The sequence below is a fragment of the Oxyura jamaicensis genome, chromosome 1 (assembly GCF_011077185.1).
Source record: "Oxyura jamaicensis isolate SHBP4307 breed ruddy duck chromosome 1, BPBGC_Ojam_1.0, whole genome shotgun sequence".
NCBI lineage: Eukaryota > Metazoa > Chordata > Aves > Anseriformes > Anatidae > Oxyura > Oxyura jamaicensis.
Genome location: NC_048893.1, coordinates 85814100 through 85830629, shown reverse-complemented (window position 1 = coordinate 85830629; position 16530 = coordinate 85814100). Strand labels below are relative to the sequence as shown.

General features: G+C 38.1%; 1 protein-coding gene across 16 annotated transcripts in view; it reads right to left on the bottom strand.

Moving 5' to 3' along the window:
- Positions 1 to 16530, bottom strand: part of ZBTB20 (zinc finger and BTB domain containing 20) — a 458760-nt gene that overhangs the window by 374567 nt on the left and 67663 nt on the right. Inside the window, exon 1 of one of the 16 annotated variants that reach the window (XM_035314842.1) lies at positions 373 to 468. The exons of 14 other annotated variants lie outside the window; for them this stretch is intronic. The gene's annotated coding sequence lies outside the window, so the exon portion shown is untranslated. Of the gene's footprint in view, positions 1 to 205; positions 351 to 372; positions 469 to 16530 lie in introns of those variants that run through there. One more of the 16 variants, XM_035314841.1, reaches the window with a different exon arrangement.

Here is a 16530-nt window from a genome sequence, read left to right as displayed (position 1 = left end):
TGAAGAGTGGAATAATAACGCTATCTAGTGCTGTACGTGCTCTGGAATGCTGACAAGGAAATTCAGTGGTGAAACAGGCTGGCAACTTGGGAGCCTGGGAAGGGAGGGCTCTGCACTTCAGAAGGAAAGTTCAGCTTCTGCCTGCCTTTGTTATATATGTTATATATCATCTGTCAATGTAGCTTTATTAAATATCTTTGCATACCTCTTTCTTTGGCCCCTCTGCTTTTCCTCTTCTTCCACTTGAAATATATTAACAAGCCACCCCAAAAGGCAGGAGTCAAAGACGGCTAGCAAGTGCTCAAGTGGACTTTTACTAGGCTCTGACTAATCTTAAGGACCACAAGTATGACAAAAGGTGTCACTGACTACCTGCTCGGATGGTTGAACTATAGAATAGAATGAACACTAGCCTCATGAAGAGCCTTTGCATTCCCCTCTCTGGACACGTGGAAGCTGCAGCGTGCAAAACAAGGCCAAAAACAAGATGGCAGACTCCAGAGTGAAAGGACAGGTTCTGCTCACCTCCATACAGATGGACTTTTTTTCCCCTCTCTCCTCTCTCTAAAAACATGTTCAGGTGTGACATGTTCAAGTCAAAGTCACTATAACCCTTCAGGTTCTCCTGAACTGAAATTGCATCCACCTCAGTTACCTGCTGTCACCCTAACTTGTTCAAGGTGTATTTGGTAGTTCTGAATTCTGACCAGAGAGGCAACAGGAAAGGAGGCTTGCAGATAATTCTGAATAATCCGTGCTGTTCTCGCATGGCAAAGCTCCCACACAAGCATAGCTTCCTGCTACAATTCTGTTCATTAGGAAATGGTGAAAGATCTGGCATGGCAGATGAATGCAGATATACTAAATAGTAACAAAGCAAATATGCCATCCTGAGACAGGGGCCGTTTTATTTTGCAGGCTGTCAGCACCTGAGGATGTTAAGGAGGTGAGAGTAATTTACAGAATGAATTAAACCGTGGGGGTCCCAAGTAAGAAATTAAAAAGAGACTCTTGTCAAACATATCTCTACTAAGATTTGATGATACTATATCCAACTATCTTACTGTATCTACAAATAGCAGCTCACGTAATCCTCTTAGTGGGGGTCTGTACTTTTGACTACATGAGCTGAAATACCTAAGAAAACAGTCCGATTTAAAATCAGAATGAGTTTCCCAACTTTATTGTCCTTGGTTTTGAGAGTTTAAGTCATACCTTTAACATTTGAATGCCATTTTTCTATTGCATTTTATTTGTGAGTGGGTGTCATACAGTCTACATAAAATGAATCACTACATAAAAATGCAACACCTATTATCATGTATTTCATAAATACCCAACCCGTAGTGTGTGCTGTGCAGCACAGTTGTTATTACCAGCTAACAGTATGTTTTACACTAATGGAAGTCATACAGATGTCATTTCTGTGAATTGTAAGAATGGTGGAGCAGGATTGAAGAGGCATTTGTCAAATTTGTGTGTTCCCTGTACCTGCAGGGGAGGTGGCAGCCTGCAGTGAGGAGATGATATCAAGAGGGGACTAAACAAGGCCAACCAAAGGGATTACGAGTACTTTCCTAAAGAACAATACCACATTTATTCAAATGTCCACAAATGAAAACTGTATCCTGACTAAAGTGATGTCATTTTGCAAGTTGCTAGCAACTTTACTGTGGTCTAGTTTCCTATCTGCATGTCAAAAGACACTAAAAACGTGCACAGACCTAAATACGTATTTTCAGCTTATTCCATTATTGGATAGCCAAACTAATGCCAGCAATTGAATTCTGAAGGCTCTCTGTGACGAAATAGACATCAACACAAGTTTAAGACCAAAAACAAAGTGACAGCAGATATCACAAGAAGACTATGAAAAGTAATTTTACAATAGGCTGCTTTCATATAGCAATATGAGATACAAACACCAATTATCCCCAATTATCCCCATTTCCTAGTTGAGGAAATAAAAATCCCTCCTTTAAGACACAAAATAAATTAAGGGACTCGTGCTGAATGTGCAAGTTCATGGCATACTCTGTTTCCTATTCATTTTATCACGTGTAAATGTGATAATGTGTTAGGTACCCTTGGTACCTAACAATGAGTACTTTTGTTTTATTCAGCTTAGGAAGTCAACAACAATACACAGGCATCAGAGCGTGCATCTGGAGCATTACTCAACTGAAAATCTACCATGTCCACATAACCTCTTCTTCCAGACCATATGGACAGCTGCACAGGCTCAGCAGCACAACCCTGACACTAGCCAAGGCAGTGAATTTCAGAAAGGATCTGTGGACAGGGCAAATCAGAGGTCTTGTTGCCCTCCACTAAACCTTTCCAATTGCTGGCAAACTGCTGGTTACAGATTTTCTGAGCAAGTGGTTATACTCCTACCTTTGCGTTAAACAGCCCTTGATGGATTTCTTTCAGGAGCGTACCTAATTTGCTTTGTAGGCAGATTTCCTTTTGCTTTTTCTTCATCTTAGGTTAATGACTTCTACTGTCAACATTTGCACTGTGTGCCTAAAGGAGATTTTCTAGAGCTGCAGAAAAGAGATCTCCGATACAAATATAAGGAAGAGACTGGACTATAGATCACTCTTCCTGGGCTAACCAGTATAGAGTCTCATGACAGTGGCAGATCTGTTCTTCTCTCACAGTGAAAATTTCAAAAGATCATAGCAATGCTGTAGCTTTTCTGTTGGCTTAAATAGATTTATAACATACTCAGTCCCTTATAGAAGAGCACACAGATGTTTAATTTGAGCCAATAGGCACAAACTGAGTAGGTATGAAGGTGAAATGGTCTCAATTTGCCAGTCAGACATGCAGTCTGACTGTATCTGCTGCTAAGATGATGCCTAAGTAGGCCAAGATCAAGGTTGCAAAGATTGATTTGATTCCCATCCCTCAAAGTAAAGAAGACCCAGAAATTAAAGCTCATAATAAAATTTAAAATTATCCCTGGAAATCATCTTGTACTGCCACACGACAATGCATATATGAAGCGTGCATGCACACATACACCCCCATTCACTCTGAAATCCATCTTATCCCCTGCATTTGTATGTTGCACCACTGCAAACACACTCTGAAAGAACATGACAGCTAGAGGAAACTAGCACTCAGTGGTGCAGAGAACCTATGCTGTTGTTCTCCTTCTCTAATCAGAAAACATTGATTCACTCCTACTTGCCTCGCCTCCCTGCCCCTTACCAATGACAAACTCACCTTACATCTCTATATGCTTTCCTTGGCCAGGTCTGCAACCCCAGGCAACCCAGCCTTGATCGTAGGCAGCAAAGGAAGAGAGATCAGCTAAGAGTTTGCCATGCTCAGTGCATGTCACATAACACAAGCAACCTGCTAACGAGCTGCTATGTGCTCTCTCAAAGTCACAGCTGCCAGCAACAATTGAGCAAGTGCAGCCTAGCTTTTCAGGATTCCTGCCTGTTGCCCAGGAACCACACAAAGCACTGGAGATTTTAAACAGGTGCAAACAGTGCTTTTCTCCCATGCCTGGTCCTCCAGCGCGTCAGGCTGCACAGCCTCTGCAATGGCAACACAAGAAGAACCAGAAAGCAGCAAATGAAGTTTTAAAATGCATTTAGAGGTCCTGCCGATAAAGCTACACTTTGATAACATTAAAAAAAAAAAAAAATGGTTTATACATATAACTGCAGGCAGATAAAGGAAGATTTGCCTTTGTGTAGATCTGTTTGTTTGTTTGTTTGTTTTTAAAACGCATTAAAGCTCATACTTACAAAATTTCCTAAATTCATCAGTATTTATCACCTGGATAATATTTTTTTACTGTAAACAGTAATGTTTCAGAACTCATAATGAGAACCAATAATAAATGAAAAAGGTGCATTTTAAAGCTTGCTTTTAAAATAATTCTATAGCTGTATACGAATCTTTATTGCTCAAACCTGTATGTTAAATAAGTGTATTTAAAGGCATAATATAACACAATTATCTGATTTTGTGTGTGCATAAAGATTAGATACGTACCATATGATTACAGCCCACTGCTTACCACTCTAATACTGTAAGTACACAGCTCAATGCATAGGTGGTACCGTAGGTAGACAGAAAAAGTACTTCCTGAAAATCTGACAAAATTAGACAAATTGTTTCTAATAGGCTTGATAGTTTTCTGCAATAACTCCAGAACAGCTTGTTTTGTCAATATTTCCTACACTCTGTTAAGGTCATCTGTATGGGTTTATTAGCCATGTTCCCATGTTGATAATCAGGCAAATTCCTGTTAATTTCAGGCAGTACCTTGCCTGAATTGGAAGAGAGCAGGAACTGATTAAGGTCATTAGGATCTGGCTCTCTAATGTTATGATCAACTACTAGTCTAGTTTCTATCTACAACACACAAGGCTGCTCACAAGAGTAAGCACAGGTCAAGTCTTGAGCAAGGCTCTCTCACTGTTTGTTCAAAAATGTTGTAATGCTGACATGCATGCTAAGGGCTTCTGTCTAAAGAAAAACTGCTCAGATAGACTTTACCTTCCCTTTTGGATTCAGCTTTCCATTTGGATGGGAGGCTGAAAAGGCTAAAGGGTTCTCTTGTACAGACGCCAACAAAAACAAAGGTAAACTTAGAATTTTCATTAACTGTAAATTACAAGAGCAAACAGAAATAAGGATTGATGTGAGCAACAGGGAATGCTAAAGCTTCACCAAATGTAATGTGTAATGCCTCAACCCAAACATATTTTGGGATGACTGCCAAGAAGATGGGTATAAATGTGGGAGGCTTAGTAGAGTACAGTTTGAGCTAAAATGTGTAAAGTTTTCACTTGTGCTAAGGAAACATTCATAGCTAGGTAAAAACAAGGCCTTATGAAAAATTCAGTTTTGCATCTAATCTAAATTTCCCTGGGCAAAGCAACTGCTCTCTGCCTAACTGATCATCAAGACAGTTGTTGGCAGCATGTAATTATTGTGGACGGTATTGCCATGGCTTATGGACTAGACACCTCCAGACTCTACACTTTGTAGAGTCTGGAGGTGTCTAGTCCAGCGTTAAGTGGTTTGATGTTCTCACTTCAACCTGAGCTGGAATTGGTCATTACAATGCTTTTGCCATTCAGTGGACCAGTAACACTGTACAACCACCAGGTAGAAATGCCAGCTTTGTCTCACAACCTTTCATGTGCTATCTCACTTCACACTGTTATCTGGGATATATATTTTGACCCAGAATCTCCTAGTAATGAAGGATGCAGAATCCCAAACCACCAGAGCTTCTCCAATACAGAATAATCATCATGGTGTCTTGAATATTACAGGGGCTGTGGTGGAAACGTCATTAAATAACCCAAACAATCTCTTAGCTGTTAAAAATTCCCCAGCAGAAAAGAGCCAGCGTGGCAGAGTTGTGGTTTATCCACTGTCAGAACTGTGCCTCAACAGTTAAGAGGATGAGGTGCTTGACTGGAAGCCTAGTTCACGAACTGGGATTTAGGTTTATTTTCCATCAGATAAGCAACAGGCAATTTTAGTAAAGACAAGAGACTGGGGAATATAAGACTACAGATTCTATGGAAATGTTCAACACAGGCTCATTTGTCAGCTTTTCTTAAGATACTTTCTTCTTGAGTTGGTAAAGCAATTCTTTCAGCAAAGAAAAAAAAAATAAAAACATCAATGGCATTAAAGCTTCTTATCTGTTTTGTCTCCATAGACTTCAGAAAGCATACACAGTAATGAAGTTCCAAGAAGACATTTTACTTACTACCACTTCAGCTTTATTCATGTGATTGGTTCCAAGATCTTGAGACAGTAACACAAGTTACTTTGTGTTTCTCCATGTTAAGTGCAGGGTGTGATCTTTCCTTCTCTGTGCCTGAGATGATATAGCATCTGCAGGTGACACATACAGACAAGCTTTTAATTCTCCCTAATGCACCTCCAGTTTGAAATATGTGGAAGTATGAAGTGCCTATTGACAATATAAGAATCATACTGACAATAGCCAATGCATCCCATTATGTGGCAAATAAACATGACCCTTTGGTAAAGAGATGGTGACAATAGAAACATCTCCCATCTAGAAAAAATGAAACTCTCTAAAGAAATTGCCTATTCATTCAAGATCTAGATATATTCAGCTAAGCACACAGTTTGATGAAGCTTAATGACAAAGTGATGCAAAAGACTGTAAAATCCAGGCAAGGATCCTAGAAATTGTGGAAAACGCCAGGAGTCAGTATTTTGGCAACAATCAAAGGGTGAAGTTACCCTCTTTTGCCTTCAGATTACATCAAGGCACTGAACCTCAGCTAAGCTTCGAAGAGTCTGAAAGAAGGCTTTGCAGTGGCTTTGGTAAAATAAAAAACTGGACTACCCATAGTCTTTACTGGTGCCAGCCAGACCACAAAGTGTACCATCAACTCCACTGTAAGGTAAAAGCTACTGTAATTTTAAAAGAATATTGTTTATACATCCTGCCCCAGAAATGCTACAACCTGACTTAGGATTTCTCATAAACTAGGTCTTCGTACACCAGTTGTGATTATTTAACAAACAATACCAGAATGAGAAACATCAGATTACTTTCCAGAAGATATTTACAAAACTCTGGGATCTTCTAAGCTCATATAAGCAAGCATTATTATTCTGAATAGCACTACAAGCTGCCCTCCATCCACAGCACCATGCAGGCTGTCATTTTTGTAGTTAGGATTCGTTTTGCAGTAAGACTTAACTGTTCTTTCAAGTGCACTGTACTGCTAGTTGTTGTCACAATTATTTATAACTAGGGACATCCATCTCCTACTAACCTTCTGTTCTGGTCCAATACACAGGAAACAGTATTTGGAAGGCTGAAGTGCATTTATAAGAATTTCAACTCAATATTTTTTAGCCAGATTTTGCCCTCTCTTTTTGACTGCAATCCCAGACAAGTCAAAGATGGTATTCAGTCTTCCTCTCCTCTGTGAGTGTTTGTATAAAAACTCATTTTTTTATACAGGGTCGGGATAGCAAATGAAGATGCTCAACTAAAGAAGTGTTTTTTCAAGAGACTTGTAAAGATGAGACAACTAGTTGAGTTTCTTCTTTAAATTGTATCATGAAAGTATTGTAGCATTTTTTTTTTTAACACCAAGAAGCAGTGGAATAGTGCAGGGAACACTCAATGTCAAGAAACAATCTATCCCCAGCTTGGCAATGAATTATCCTACAACCTTGAGAAAGTTACTTAACTGTTCTGTGTTCAGTTTCCCTATCTATCAAATGGGGATAATGATACTTTGTATAACAACTCTGGGGTTCTTTAGAAAATATATTTCCATTTGGAAACTCTTAAAGTGCACTGGAATTTCTGAAAAATACTGAGAAGACAGAAATAAGTATTGCTTGAAAGGTTTGTTGCAATATGTTAATACAAGTCATACCTTTCTTGTAAGTACTTTGCATTGTGCTTAATAGTTTGTATGTACTGCTTAAGTGACTCAACTACAATTATCATACCTATAGTATTCTGCATTTGAAGATACTACAGGCTTTTAGTCTTAACTTGAAGCAGGAATCTTTTTCACTGACCTCAGTAGGAAATGGACTGAGCCCTGTATTTTTATTTTTTTTTTTCTAACACAGGCAACAATCTTTCGGTTAAAGTATCATAGCATTCTTTGGAATATACAGTAATTAGGAAAGTCAAAGAGAAAAAAACAGGAACTTTGTGTCCTGCCTCCCCAACATTATTTTCGGTACCTGCATGACACAGATGCCACAGAAGACTCCCTCTTACTTTGAAGTACAAGAAAATATATCCTGGTAAGAGACTGTCTGTCATTCAAAGCATCCTTTGAAACTTCTCTAAAACTGCAGCTGAGCTTTACATCTGGAGATGTTTTAATGACTATTTTTTCTGTACTTTTAGAGCGCAGAAGAGAAAATTCATCACATGTTGAAAACTCAACGTACTTTCTAGGCTTTAGATATTTAAATAATTCTACTTCTGCAGGTTTGTCTGCTTAAATAGGTACTCCTAGGGTATAATGCAAAAGCAGCTGGACATATACATTGTAAGTCTAATTACAAGTCATTGATCAGTTAATTTTTACAACAACTGCTTTAGAGCAGAAGAAAACTTTTCCCTCAAATTCATATTACAAGAATGGGTCACAGAGATTCTCATACAATCAGTCTTACAGATGGGACCAAGAGCAAAAACTTCCAGGCCCCCAAAATATTTTTTCTGGACATCAGTAAATGATGAAAACCACAAGATCAGAACTGATTAATTACCAGTTTAGAGATAACACTCATTACAAAGCCAATGCTAAAATAATTGTATTAGTGTAGGAGAATTGCAGCAATTCTACTGCCATATCATCTTTAATAAGTGCTTCATTCACTAACTTTGTAATATAGAGAAATAGAATTTCTGTCAATTCTATCAATTATTCTATCATATTTCTAGAAGATAAAAATTTACAAGCATTAAGTTAGGTAGCCACCTTATCTCCAAGTAAAAAAATACCTACATATTTGAATACAAAGGCAGAAAACTAGATTGTATTTTTCTTATCAAGATTAATATAATGTATTAATACAAATAAGACAGCTAGATAAGAGTCACAACAGCAATGAGTGAAATTCCCCCCTCTTTCAGATAAGCAAATGGGGAAAAAATAAGGAAAATAAGGTCATTCAAATGAAGACTATGTTTAAAAAAAAAAAAAAAAAAAAAAAAAAAAGGGCAGGGTGGAGGGGAAGGTATGGCCCTGAACCCGTGGCAAAACCATGAAGGCAATGCCTACAAGCAGAAAGTCAATGAGGTGGGATTCCCTCAGATGTCTCACAGGACATTCTGCAGATGAGAGTAAAAGAGTGGGAATGTGCCCATACAGGTAATGCTGGAGCTTCCAATGTCTCCAGCTCAAGTGATTAATGTGAATGTGTAGAGAAAAAACTACTTCAAACAGAACTTTTTACTGATTAAGTCACTACCATAAATCTCAATATGTTCCCTGCCATATTGGCAGCCTGTCCCTTCTTCCTTTTAACTGTGGGCCAGATCCTCAGCTGGTACAAGTTGGCATCACGTTTTGTTGCCTTCAGTGGAGCTAAGCCAACTGATGCCATCTGAGCATCTGATGTTATATTTCTGTAGTACTCAAAAAAAAAAATGATACAGTGGCATTAATTACTGCAACACCATGTCTCATAACCTCATGGCAGAGGTGGAAATCTTCTCACTTAGAGTCACTGATCAGCATGCAAACTGAAAGGGTCACTTGGCATTCTAAGCTCAGTTTGATGGCCATCTAGCTACTAGTATCTATTTTTTTTCAATTCTGCAAGTCACTGGTAGTCATTCCTAACACAGGAGACACCATTTCTCATTATTCCCAACCACTGCAAATTCTTAAAATTTGTTAATCCAAAGGTGTTTAGTAGTTGTGCTATATCCTGAAAACCCCACAAGCTATTGCATCCAAAATGCAATGACCTAACACGCAGAAGAACACACACTGGGGCAGACAAAAATCCATTTAACTGAGAATCCTCATTCTTACTGCCAGCAGCGGATGCTAAGGGAAAGAGGGTAAGCACATCCGTCTGCAAGCTTTCTACTACAAAGTAATAGCATGCCAGAGATGCAGACTGAAAAATCCTTGAGGTTATACCTGCAAGTCAAAGTCACAGAATCATGGAATCATTTAGGTGGGAAAAGACCTTCAGGATCATCATGCCCAACCAAATATACCTGTTCTTTTATTTCTAAACTCTCTTCCTAAGAGTTCTACAGTGGCAGCTACACAGAATCATTCTCACTGTGCTATGCAGAGAAATCAGAAGATAGCAGATCAGAAGGCAGCCTTCTTTCCAAGGTCCAGAGAGACAGTGGTAAAAGAACTCAAAACATTATCTTAGTCTTTCTAAATCTACATTTTTGTTTAGTGCTTGGGTTTTGTTGTACACATCTTTGTTTGTTTGTTTGTTTGTTACTCCTGCAAGGCCACACTGCCCTGTAGACCTAACTAGCTATATTTCTATAGCCAGTTGGAATAGGGGCACTGGATTTCTGACACCACACTGAGAACCTTGCCTCAGACACCAATATGCTCTACTTTAGGATTTTCTGATAGAGAGGATGGTCATTCTTTGTTTCAGCAAAGGGAGAAACAGGGTGCAGGACTCATTATGGACAACCACACATTGGTTTTGACTCTCTAACAACAGCCTGACACTCATAGTTTATATTCTTTGTATGAAAACCCCATATGCTGCATTTCACTGCAGAAGAAAATAACCTTAACAGGAAAATTCTAGCACGCAAATAAAACTCTTCGCCAATGAAATGTCATTTCCTACTTTCTGCCCAGCACAAAAAGGTGTAGGCTGGGGCTTTGAAGAACAAGGGTGGGCTCAGATACTCAGACTTTCAGTAAAAGTAATGACCACTTGCATCAACTTTTCACTTGTGTCTAGATGTTCATTAACTCAAGTAGGTTATTGACGGTTACTGTCTGTGTGTTTGAGGGAGGGGTAAATAGGAAATTACTCTGTGGTATCAAATCTATCTTGGCCTACCTGCATTTGCATTTTCTGCCCTTCCAGTATTCTCTATCATATAAAATTATCTCTTCAGCCCCTAAGTTATTTTGTTTTAAGCACTTCATACTCCCTGGACACTCAACACTGAGATCCTACTGAACATTAAACAAGTGGATTCCTATCTTTGTCTTTAAATGGATAAAATAAAAGTAGTAACCTATTAGATGAAAAATATTTATTCTCCACCTGCTCATTAGAATTGGCATGTTACTGCAGCATGCACATGCCTAACAAGCTTCCAAAGGAAGGACTGGAAGTAAGTGAATTCATCTAGAAGTAAATGCAAAATAAATGGCCTTATATTGGCCGACGTGTATGTCCCAGAATATAAATAGTTTGCTATGGATATAATATAACTACCTGAAAAGGCCATATAACTATATATAATATAACTACAAGAAAAGGCCGAAACATAGGGAGATACACCCTTGCCTTGGCTGATCTCAACAGGAGTTTCGCATGAGTAAGGACGAACCAAGAAATTCAGGGATTTAGCCACAAAAGAAGAGCACTACCAGGAAACAAAGAAAGAAGAAAAACAGTGAGAGAAGGAAACTTAGAGAAGACAACATGTGGGGGAAGGATAAGAGTAAACAGGAAAATGTGAGGCGATTAATAGGAAACAGGAGAAGCAATGGACACATTGATTTCTTAAAGCTTTTAAAGGACTGACTGTGAGTCTCTCTGCTCAATACATATTAGTATTAAATATGCCAAAAGACAAGTAACTGAATTTAGTTATATTAAAAGGAAAGCCTGTTCTGATTTGGATGCATTTCACTAAGTTCCTCTCCTCATCCATACCAAAATGGTAGTCTCCAGCTTTCTCTTAGCCTCCTCCCCCACTTGTACTCATAGCTTCACTCTCCCTCTAGCTCTCATTAAAACAGTTTGCTGATGAGAAGGAACCATTTTTTCCCTTGCTAGTAATGGAAAAAGCAGCAACAGCCTCTCTTCTCTCTCTCTCAGGCCCCAGCTCAGCAAGGAATTTTTATCAGAAGACTGCCGAATTGACCCACAGAGGAGCAAAATTTGCAACTGAGAAGTAAGGAGTCATGTGACAGCTGAATTTCCCTCAAGCCGTCTGTTTACATATCAGGAAGATGCCAGGATACTGGTGAAGTGTGCTCAGCTTCTTTTTAAAAAATCCCTCTGTGGTAAAATGTCTTAGCAGCCTAGCACATTTGCTATTAGGTTCTGATATTACAAATGAAGGAAAATGATGGGAGCTCTATTACTATCATTCCAGAGAGCATTCCACAGGGAACAACTCTGGATGAAGAGAACAAATTATGGACTTTCTCTCAGAGATGAGCATATCTTAATGTGGCAGATATGATCCACACGACAAAAAGGTTTCAAACCTATTACATATCCAGTAGAAAATGTAAGAGAATTTTAAACAGACACATTCTGCTTAATTCAAATAAAATTAAACCAGTTGATTAAGAATATGTCTTAAACTCACATGAACAGTACCATCCATCTTTAAAAGTCTGGTCCCCAATCTCTGTATATTATTCTTGGCAGAGATATGTCCACACTCCGTCATTTTGTCTTAAGTCGGTCTTAGGACCCAGCTGTTCTGATATTGATGAAAATGGAAATTTAGACCTTGAAATATTTCATTTAGCTATTATTTAAGATATATTATTGCTTAAATGAGACGCATCATTCACAAAAAAAAAAAAGGAAAAAAAGAAACAAGAACAAAAAAAAAAGAAAAGTAAAAGCTCAAGAAAATCTGTTTTTTCTTCCTTTTAAAATGCATTGTCTGTATCCAAATTTTATAACAATCCACAAATGTGTTTAGTCATCCTTACCACAGGGGAAGAATGTAAGTGGGGAATTTCTGTCTGACAAAAAAACCTGCAAAGTGATAAAGCTTCTAATTTTGACTTCAGTGGAAATTTTGCTTGAGTATGGATTCAAAGGATTTGGCCTATGCTTTGCAGATGACTGGGATTCAAGCATATTATTACTTAGATAATCGTTTTGCTAGAATCATCAAGTGTGCTCTTAAAAGGACTGGAGGGAATGAGTTTGACGAGAGATCAAAGAGATCAATTATTATTGAGTCCAGTAGACATAAAGTGTCCATTGGACACCAGTTGGATGGGCAGAAGAGAGGAATTAATCCAATTTAGTTTTAGGGTGCTAACATAAAAAGTGGAATAATTTATTTCCTTCCCAAAAGCATGGTTGGCATTTATATTGCCATTTCTTATGTAATGAAACTTTCCTAATATTTATTATTTATCAAAAATACTAGTTTTGAATGTTTCCCTAGGAAGATGATGAACCCAATTTTTATTTCTAATTATAAAAAGCAGGCAGCTCTTTCTAGCAGGCCAAATACTGAAATCCTTGCCCAGCATTTAGATTGTCCACTGTTACAGATGCAATGTGACCAAGATTCCCCATGAGAGCTAGCTAGTAAGTCTGGAGAAATCTGGCCAGGCATCTTGATAATGAAAAGAAATATACAGGCTGTGCAGCCTCATAACTTTCATGTCTGGAGTCTGTTTCTCTCTTTTTTTTTTTTTTTTCTCTCCACTGAGCATTCTTTCCCTCCTCTGAAAAGATGTGGAAGGCAACCAGGAAAAAAAGCAACAACCCATCACAGAGTTGATCTGAATCTCCTCAAAGAAGCAGACAGAACAAATGGCTCCTCAAAAGTAAATCCCAGGTGAAAGCTCCATGTCTCGGTTCAGTAGTGCTAAAGAAGAGAAGGGATGCAGATATCCTTTACTCTGGAACAGCCTAGCCTCTAAACTTGTATTTACTCTAATAAGTAGCTCTTCATTTAGCCTTTGATTTTGTTGGGTAGCAATAATTTGGCACTATTGCACATAGTCCATCTCTTTTATTTGCTAACTATATGTTATAACCAACTTACATCTACACACGTCATTGCAGAATTTGGCCATGAGATCTTGAAAGTAATGTTCAGCTCCATGACACAATTCTGATGTAGGTTTCTTCAAAACTTATTCTGTCAAAACTCTGTGAAACTGCAAAAAGGATATGAACATAATATCGATACACACTGCAGCTGGCTACACAAAGAGTTGTAGAGGAAGAATAAGGGTTACCAGAGCAGGAAAATACTGTTAATTACTAAGCATTGTTTCTTGAAGCGTAATACCAGTATCTGGAAACTGCACATTCCTACCTGTATACCACATCAATATTACAAGGAATAAATCTTTCCAGAAGAAAAGAGAAACTGAAAAGAGAGATGAAACAAACAAAAAGAAAAACAACCCCAAAATGGTACTCACTAGACAGTATCTGCAGATGTTCACCTGGTAACTTAACTTGTCTCACTCCCTCTTTCAGCAAAACTATGAGTATCGCAAATATCAGATTTCTTCTCTGGTGTGTCCAGTGATGGAAGTTCATAAAAACCTAAAGGATAATGCTCAGTAGAATAAGTTTCTATTAAAATACCTACCTAATAAGAATGCCACTGTGACGGTAAATTTCCACCTTGGGTATGAAACACTAGCATACTCAAGTTTCCCCTATTTGTGGGGCTTAGGCCATGCTCTGCTCATGAAGCTAAGGCTAAGCCGCCATTCCCATTATTCTGTTGTGAATTAGCTCAGCAGAAAGGACTTTTATTCTGATATGACTCAAGCAAAAAGTACTCTGGACAGATATACTAGGAAAACAGAAAATACCCCACAAACGGCAATCATATCATTATTATGTAAAGTGTTTACAGGATTAGGCAGTAACAGCAGTGACATGATAACACATAGTAAGGCCTCATCCTGGAAGGTTCTTTCATCTGAATAATCCTAAATAAGTGTGTGCAGTCCTTTGCAGGGATTGTAAAGTGCAGAAAACTATGAAATTTGGGTGGAAAGAGATCAAAAAGCTCGAGCACACAGTAGTGGTGCGACTCACTTAAAATTCTACAGAAAACAAACAGAAATTCATAAATAGGATTGTCTCTGACTTTTGATCTTGTCTGTGGGACACAAGATCTCTTCCCTGAGAATAAATACACCAAAGCAAAAGCAACCCCTCCCTTGACATTTTATTATATTTCTGTAATTGTCTCGATATACCAGATCAATTGCATTTGAAAATGCAGCTATTAAACCATAACTAGACCATCTTCGGAGCCTTTGTTTGTCAATTGCATCAAACAACAATTCTTCTGCAGACAAGAAATCAGACTGTATTTTCACAATAATTGCAAGTCATTTCTAGGAGAAAGAGGTAGCAACAATACCCAAGGAAATAAAATAACACACTTTTGTGCTTTCCCATCAAACCCGATAGTGGTATGGGTTTAAATCAGTCAGAGGCAGCTACGCATGAGAGATTGCACTCTGCAGGCTCTATCAGTCAGAAGTCAAGGATACACGTCCATGATTTATCATACTTTTCATGGTAATTAGCTAGAGTGCCATTTTGCTTCCAGTAGCATCACTCAACTTTCTTTTTTTAATTTGGTCTTTTTTTCTGCAAATGAATTTACATATTTCTCAGTCTCTCATCCCCTACTATGTTTTATTTATGAATATAGGCCTTCCTGATGGTAACTTTAATGTGAAGAAGGTAGTAATTAGTGTACCTATCTGCTAAGTTAATCCCTTTCCCACAATGTCTGCAGAGAAGTTTAAGGTAAGTAACAGTTTACAGTCAATATTAGGTTTAATTATGCTTAATGAGGGTAACTGTCTCTGTTTACTAACTGCACCTAGGTGTGTAGCTCCTATATGAGTTTTTCTCCCAGCCTCATTCTGCACTGTTAATAGTGCCACTGTGCACGGTATGTGTGGTGCTTTAATGCATGAAACTGCTCCAGGAGAGCCAAGCAAGTAAGGCACCTGTTTCAACTCAGATTCAGTGGTAGGAGAACAGTCTTAAAACAATGGCAGCTTTGTGTAAGGAGGAACTTTTACTGTCTGGTATTTGAGTCTATGCAGTATATTAGAAAAAAAAAAAAAAAAAGAGTATCAGACATTCCCCAAGCCCCTCTTTTTAACAAAAAATAAATAAAATAAAAATAAATAAATTACCTAAAATTAAAATAAATGAAATAAAGCACTTGTTCCCAGTTTGAAGAGATCATCCCCCAGAATGTTTCCTGAAGGAGTTACTACATTTGTTTGGCTCACCTAAAGCTACGTTAACAATTCATACCTTAAAGGAAGTTACACAAAACAATAAAGGCTTCTTGTCTTACTCATGTTGCATGAGCAGCTATCTTTCAAAACTAAAAAGTTTCTAGAGACAACTGGAGACTACACCAATGTCATCTTACAAATTTATACCAGAAAAAACGACAAAAACAAAATGTCACATCCAAACCCACCTCGACTCCAGCTGCTCCATTTTTAGTCTGTTAGTTCAGCCTGAAACTTCCTAAAATGCTAATCTAGATTTGAGTTTACTTCATTACTTCTTGCCATAATATTTTCCTTTGTGACTTCATGTATTATCCCCTTGGGAAATTCATGCAATGGGAAATTTTTTATACATATTTATAACAACCCATGAAAAATGTAACTTCCTAAGTCTTTGATTCCCTAGGATGCAAGAATTTGTTTTTTGTTATTTTTGTGTCTGTGTGTGCATGTGTATGTGCATGTACACGCATGAGGGACTACGTGTGCAGGAGAAATGCCTAAAAACAAAGCAGTTTGATTTCCAGTGAGAAATGGAACTAGAACACACAAAAACTGTTCTGTAAAAGGAGAGGTTACTTCATTTTATTTTTTACAAGGCAGTATGAAGCAAGTTCTGCATGCTGTTCATATCAGAGAAATGTGAAGTTTACTTAGACATAGCTTAGGGGGCTTGTTTGTATTTCTGTTTTCTTTTTTGGCCTAGTGAGCACTCTGCATGAGTCCACATGTTCCCTCCTTATTTTTGGCATTGGCAAGACTTCAAGAAGAAAATTGTTTTAAAAAGGGGGAA